We start from the raw sequence: 8,081 nt of genomic DNA, 5'->3' as shown, positions 1-8,081 counted from the left end.
ATTTTTAGGTAGAAATCGATTGAAACCTTGAATGTACGACTGCCCGAGCGCCTCCGAAGGAGACCTAGATTACTGGTGGTAGTAGGACCTCTTGTGAGTCCGCACGGGTAGGTACCACCGCCCCGCCTATTTCTGCCGTGAAGCAGTAATGCGTTTCGGTTTGAAGGGTGGGGCAGCCGTTGTAACTATACTGAGACCTTAGAACTTATATCTCAAGGTGTGTGGCGCATTTACGTTGTAGATGTCTATGGGCTCCAGTAACCACTTAACACCACGTGGGCTGTGAGCTCGTCCACACATCTAGGCAATAAAAAAAACCTATCAGCTCAAGAGCAGTTGCTTCGCGAATGGATCTACTACCGGATAGGAATCGCGACCCGCTGAGAAGATCCGGCGAGAAACTCAGCGGGCTGATGCATGTGTTAGGTTGCACGTCGACCTCTTTGTCGAGTTGACGAGTACCGTTATCAAGGTCCTTAAGCCTGCTCCTAGTGTTAGAGCTGAAGGCGTCTAATAGCAAAGGTTATTGGATCTGATGGATCCGTAAGGACGTGACTAAAAATCCTATGAGAAGAAGAATCGCAGAACTGTATTAGAGGTGTTAAGCACCTACCTTATTAAGTCAAAACAACATGTTCTATTCCATCCCTATTTTTTATTCGCCGCGACAAAGGGTTGAAAAGAGTTAAAATGACAAATGCCCGTGTCATTATTTAGCGATCAAGATAATGCATGTTCGATGGAAGCCTCGTTATCATAGTTTGACACCTTGTACCTAATCGGGTGTTTTGGATTTGATAAAAAATTCAGGGGCGGACTGCTACATTTTGAACCTCATTGACTAAAAAAGTTGAAGAGCAACATATGGGTTTTTTGTTATCTTCGATGGCATTTGGCCTACTTTTTTTTTTTTTTTTAATTGCCCTTATATGCAGCCGAGCATACGGCCCACCTGATGGTGAGTGGCTACCGTCACCCATGGACTGCAGCAATGCCAGGGGCAGAACCAAGCCGCTGCCTACCGCTTGATGCAGAGTGGTCGGACATTAGCAACGTCAGGAGGGCAGCTGAGCTAATTACTGCCTCTACAACTCCTTTCAAAGATCGAAGAAGTGGATTATGGTGCTCGTGGAATGAAATTTATCCAAATAAATAATAGTTTAAAAAATCTAACAAAAAAAACGTTTTTAGTTTTTTTTTAACTATTAAGTATTTATTTTTCATTTAATAGTTGAATTTCAATTATATCAATATATTTTTTAAAATATTGAATTGTCATCGGTCCTTAATAAGTATACCAGATTTCGAGTTAATCCGCCGTTTTGAAGGGGGTCAAAATCGTGTTCAAAGATTCCGTTACAAACATACATACTAACATACATACGTCTGTATTAAAATAGGACGGTGCGTGGCGAAAATTTTCTTTGGAGTCCCACTGTAGATAGGACTGTAGGCGAACAGACAGGTAGGCGAGACAAGTAGAGCGGACGGTCCCATTGCTTAAAGCGATCTTTTGCAAATAACCGTTAGTTGGTCATGAATCTGCCGTGAATTATACATATTTCTGTCGTCAAGCAGTAATGCGCTTCGGTTTGAAAGGTGGGGCAGCCGTTGTAACTAAACTTGAGATCTTAGAACTTATATCTCAAGGTGGGCGGCGCATTTACGTTGTAGATGTCTATGGGCTCCAGTAACCACTTAAAACCAGGTGTAGTCCAACCATCTAAGCACTAAAAAATAAAAAAAAACGTGGTAGTAAAGCATCTGTAGTAAGTTATTAGTGTGAGTGTTAATTATCTATCCGTGTTCAATTACCAATCCATCCACGTTCCATCTCCTATTTAGGCTGTAGATAAAAAGATAAGCTTATATTTGTAAAATTTTAGCAATTTGATTCTGAGAAGTAGAAATACAATGAATATTCACAGAATGCGTTCAACTTTTTGATGGAGGTAGACTCATTTCATTGTCATACCCGATCCTGCAGACCGAATGGTAAGCAGTCGAAGTCGCCCTAAGCACGTCATTTCGGATCCTCCCGATCCACTAACGGTGCTTTTAGGTACTTCAAGCACCGGTCACGGTTTTCGTCGAACCCGTCGCTTGCGACGAAGGGCTCGACGAGTAAATTAACTCTCAGACACAGCCCACTGAGTTTCTCGACGGATCTTCTCAGTGGGTCGCGTTTCCGATTCGGTGGTAGATTCTGCGAAGCACGGCTCTTGCTAGGGTTAATGTTAGCAACGTAACCGGGTTAGAGTCCCGTGAGCTCACCTACTAGTCAGGTTGCTGACATAACCGTCTACGGCCGTTTTCAATAACCTATCTATCCCTAGGTTCGGTTACTAAAGATAGACAAATCTATATTTTTGTCCTTACTTACGTTCCAATAACCTATCGACGGGCAGCAGTTCCTATCGGATTTATCTATCCATCGTCGGGAGGACGGATAACCTGCTAAAGATAGAACGCTCATACAAATCGTGCTTACTTCCGTTTCAATATGAGTTTTAAGTAACTCTCCGGTAGGCGGCGCTATCTCTAGTATGGGCATTCGCTTATCTGTTAAAATCGGCCGGTTACATGTTTATCTTTCGAAAGTAAATCGCTATAATTTAATAATTGTTTCTCTTCATATTGGCATATTGTAGCAGTGATGATAGTGATATGGAATTATTTCAAATGATAATGGATTGTGATGCAGATAGTGATAGTGAGGCCGATATCATATGGTTAGGAAAATAAAGATCGTCCGAATTACATGGCGAAGATCAATAATTACGAATTTGACTATAGATTTCTGAGCAAAGGTGTTGTGAATGAATTGATTAATTTAATGAGACCATATTTGAGTGTAACGTCAAAAAGGTAAGATAAATTTTAACCATAAAAGTACTCGTTATTACAACTTATATTTGTTTATAGCAATAGCAAAATTATACCTAATTTTTGTTGTGTTACAAAATCACACTCAACAGGAATTCTATAATACTGCTGGATTCCCATGGTGCCCTAAATGACATTCATATACTAATACAATAACCTGGTAGGCTATTTACCTTCATTCTTATTACACACTAATACCTCTACATTTTATATTTGTGTTACAGATTCAAATATAGGAGAGGAATTTAGAAATAGAAAAAGAGTATTTTGAATGTGTAATTTGTGTGCAATGCATCATTGATGTTTCAAAATGTTGTTGCTTGATGGCCTGGGTCTACTCATGATACAACTATAATTAACCATTCCGATTGAAAAGGTATTTCTTATTTATATTACCTTATTTATATTATTATTATTATATATTATTATTATATTTTTATTTATTTATATTATATATTTAGGTGTTTATATGAATTTAATATGACACTATTATAATAAATTATCTACATATCAAGAGAACATTGATAACAAGGTGGACTTGTAAATTGCTATTTGCTTGCCGCTAGAGGCTATCCCCACAACCCTATATTTTAACGTGATTAATTAACCCACATACTCAATCGGAACGATTTAAAATGAATCACATATTAAAACAAGAAATACTATAGAGAGGTAATCTTTTTTTTTAGTTAAGAGCTTGTTATACTGTATTGTAAAATAATTTAAGCGAATAATGTATAATTTTCAGATGCATTGGTGTTTGTAAAAGAAGACTCCCTGTATATCATTGAAAAGTAGATTAAAACTAGAAAATATGCAAGCTGCCATAGCTGCCATGCTGCATAATATCGTCAGAAGTATGAATTTAGAAGAATTAGAATCAGAAATTTCAGTCGCAGATACATTACAGGAAAATAATATAATTGTTCATAACAATTTTTCAAAACTTACATCTGAAATACAACTATGTACTTATAAATAATTGCTTCCAAAGATAATTTATAAAATAAACTCCAAAGATAATTTGACTATTTTTTATTTTCCAAAATGATAATTACATGGTAGTTAGTACATGCAAGATATTTAATTTAGAATTTGTACATATACTTAAAAAACTATCTAACATAAAATTATTATTGCCTACTTAATTTATGAAATTTAATATTCCTTTTAAGTAATTTTTAATTTTTTAAATTATCTAAATCTAACTTAACTTTTGCTACCCTTTTCTTTATTTTCCAAGTCAAGTCTCTTTTTTGCTATTAGATATTCTGCTAATGCATTGTCCCTATGCTAGCCTTGCATTTCTTTTCTTCCATCTTGTTTCCGCTTGGCTGTAAAAGTGTTAAAAATATTATATGTGACCTACAACAATGTGCATGCTTTATCCAAAATTTCATCTGCAATCCTTACCACCTCCAGCCTGTAACAAAGAGCATAATTATTTCAAATACTACGGCAACCTGAAGAAAAAATCATGTTTATCAATGTGTTATTAGAGACAAACAATCAACTAATTATACTAACCTTACTAAGGTTGTTTCTTATGTTGCCGTAGCGTTCTTTAAGTTTTCCCATTTTAGTCGAAGCTGCGATGGAGTTCGTGGGAAACGACGAATCGACGAATTAAAATCATTTACAAGGGTTTGCCAAGCCTGCTCCTTCAATTTATTGTTTGTGGCATTTGTTGCCTTATTATTAAAATGTTTTTTCGCCGCCACAAGTTCTGCTAGAATCATCGTCTCATCTTTTGTCATGGGTGCTGCCTTTCTTGACTGAAAAAGATATATTTTCTAAACTTGAACTCAAAGTTTTCAAAGTAAAATTATTATTATCAATGTAGTTCATAGATACTTACAGAATTCATTTTATTTCACTGTAGCTCTTTAATTATAAACACACTTAGAATTATAAACGAAAGTTTTAAAGCGTTTTGGAGGTAAGTCATCATCTAATATAGTAGGTAAACAATAGAAAAACAAACAAAAGAATCTGATCACTGCTTATTGGCGAACGGACTGTCAAAACGTTTCGTTTCATAATTTCGACTAGGATAAAAATAGCAATACGTCCAATTTAAAAAAATCTACATATGTTTTTATTACTTTTTGTTATAAACAAATGTGTTTATGATAGTCTACAATATGCTGGTTAAATTATAGTTATAATTTAGAATAAAATAAAATAAGTCTTGATCCTGATGTTGTTTCGTATTTGTAGTAGAACGAAACGTATCAAGAGGCTCGGATAAATCGGAGGGAAGAAGCTATCTACTGTTGGTTAAAGAGAGATAGCACTTATCCGTGATTGTGAAACGCAAACTAAGGATAGATACGCTCTTGCTGATATTCGGAGATAGCTATCTATCCGAAAACTCAGATACGTTATTGAAAACGGCCGTAAGCTTATCAACTTAGGTAGGGAAGATAAAAAAACTTTTTTTTATTGTCTTAGTAGGCAGACGAGCATACGGCCCACCTGATGGTAAGTGGTCCCCGTCGCTCATGGACGTCAGCAATGCCAGAGGCAGAGCCAAGCCGCTGCCGACCTACTTTATAACCCGTGAGTCGTAAACTCGACTATGTGTCTACGGTGTCTACACGAATTAATAATTGTAAATAGACATGCTTTGACAAAAACCCACTTCAAATAGAAAAAAAAAAGATATTCCAAATCAAATTAATATACCTACACTAAAAACAATAATCATCGAAATCGGTTGGTGTGATATTGAGTTATTATTCATCTATTTGTCGCGCACGTACTTAATGCAAATTCAAGACTTATATAGTGTTCCTATGGATACCATTATCAGAACTGGACTAAATTGAAATGGGACCACACGGGAAGCGTCAGCTTTCTAATAAAAAAATAGAATCATCAAAATCGATTCGCCCTGTCAAAAGTTATGAGGTAACAAACATAAAAAACAACAAGATACAGTCTAATTCAGAACCTCCTCCTTTTTTGAAGTCGGTTAAAAATTGACTATGTAGGATGTTACTCATTTCTGTCGTTGGATAGCCCGCAAACAAAATTTGCATGGGCCACTATCGGTTACTACATTTTTTTTAACAAAAGTTTCGCTTCCTAAACTTTCAGTAGAGCCAAATAAAATTCTTCAATCATTAAAAATATTATTGCGCTAAACTATTTTACGATGAAATAATAGAGGTGCTTGTGTTTCTTTGTGTGGAGGACAAAAAAAAACACACACGTAAATTATTGTGAAAAAAAAAGGCTCGATCCAGGTAGGAATCATGATATTGAGAGGTCGACCGATGTTCCGAATATTATTGCCGAATATTTTTGTTGGAGAGGGAGCAATACAAAAGTTATTTTATTAGTTATTAGTTAATGGTGGTAGGACCTCTTGTGAGTCCGGTCGGCGGTGGTACCCCACCGACCTGCCTATTTCTGCCGTGCAGCAGTAATGCGTTTCGGTTTGAAGGGTGGGGCAGCCGTTGTAACTATACTGAGATCTTAGAACTTTTATCTCAAGGTGGGTGGCGCAGTTACGTTGTAGAAGTCCATGGGCTCCAGTAACCACTTAACACCAGGTGGGCTGTGAACTCGTCCACCCATCTAAGCAACAAAATATATATATATATATTTAAACTTATCAAGAAAAAAACAAGAGACAGCAAAAGTTCTCTTACAGCTTACAGCGCTAGAAACTCGATTGGAAGTAGCTTATTACGAGCTAAGCCATTCTGCAAAAGCTTTGTACTCCTTTTTACGAAAATTGCGCGGACGGAGGAGTATGAAATTTCCCACACTTATAGAGAATATAGAGAAGAAGTGTTACTATTTTTTCAAACTAAGCATAAAAAACACTTTTTTTTTATTGCTTAGATGGGTAGACGAGCTCACAACCCACCTGGTGTTAAGTGCTTACCGGAGCCACAATGTAAATGCCCCACCCACCTTGAGATATAAGTTCTAAGGTCTCAGTTTACAACGGCTGCCACCGCCTTCAATCCGAAACGCATTACTGAATCAGGTTACCAGACTTGATAGATATCTAAACGTGATTGTCGCTTTTGGCCTTTTGCCCGTATATCGAAGTACGGATTGTACGTAGGGTTTCCCAGTAAAATGACAAGTGGGAATTTACGCAAATTTATCATTAGCACGCTGACTGTTAGTTCTATTGACTGCGGTAACTGAACACACTGTACTGATGAAAAGATACAGCTCTCAAAATAATGGCCCTCCCTTGATGTTGGTTTGGTCAGACGACTTTGTGTAGTTATAGTAAGATAACGTTACTAATGAGTAAAGTTTGTCGTTCATGATCTAGAGACATTTTTGGGCTAAGATGGTCGACTCTAGCAGGTTCCTTCAAGCATACAGCCTTAACACTTTGACTGCCATGCCATCAGTGCCTTACGTGACGTACTGAAGTAATTATGTCGATTTCTCTTTTCGATCTTCTTACTAAAGTGCCGGAATATCTTGTTAGACTCTGGGAAAGACGAATCCGAAGATACTGAGAATGAATTTATTTTGAAGAAACTTAAAACTAAAACATATAATAACAAACAAAAGAAGACAAACCTAGGTAATCCAGACGCTTAGTAACAGAATACGATATAATGACGTCACGCCGCGTAGGGCACCGGTGACCTACATGGCAGTCAACGTGTTAGAATTTGCACGAGTTACAGATTTATGCAGCAGTCCAATTTCATCACTCATCACAAATACGCCGGCCGTTTTAGCCACGCGTATCTACCCCTGTAGTTTTTACGGGCCTAAGGCATAGAAACGATTTTCACGTCCTTACGGATCCCTTAGCTTCAATAACCTTTGCATTAGACGCCTTCAACTTTAACACTAGGAGCAGGCCAAGAGACCCCGGTAATCCTACTCATCGAACTCGACAAAGAGTTCGACGTGCAACCTAATCCATGCATCAGCCCGCTGAGTTTCTCGCCGGATCTTCTCGGCGGGTCGCGATTCCGATCCGGTAGTAGATTCATTCGCGAAGCAATTGCTCTTGAGTTGTTAGGTCTCCTTCGGAGGCGCTCGGGCAGTTGTTGGCAAACCCCACTCCTCCTGGCTGAGCCTTTGCTCGCCCACCTGTCCTGGTGAAACTGGAAAGGCCCCCGGGCCACCAGTAATCTTTCAATCATAAAAAAACCATATTTTTCATCAAAATATGTCCTAGGACTACTTAAGTTGGCAATGAA

The 8,081-nt window shown here is 37.7% G+C and overlaps 1 long non-coding RNA gene across 1 annotated transcript; it reads right to left on the bottom strand.

Annotated features, from left to right (window-relative positions):
• Positions 1–3,906: 3,906 nt before the first annotated feature.
• On the bottom strand, positions 3,907–4,885 carry LOC149502770 (uncharacterized). Its single transcript, XR_016323244.1, has 3 exons — positions 4,745–4,885; positions 4,414–4,661; positions 3,907–4,309 (listed from the first exon to the last, which is right to left on the bottom strand). It is a non-coding gene; the product is annotated as an uncharacterized LOC149502770 (long non-coding RNA).
• Positions 4,886–8,081: the final 3,196 nt, after the last annotated feature.

The sequence above is a fragment of the Bombyx mandarina genome, chromosome 06 (genome assembly GCF_030267445.1).
Source record: "Bombyx mandarina strain Sakado chromosome 06, ASM3026744v2".
NCBI lineage: Eukaryota > Metazoa > Arthropoda > Insecta > Lepidoptera > Bombycidae > Bombyx > Bombyx mandarina.
This window is presented reverse-complemented; position numbering and strand designations above follow the sequence as displayed.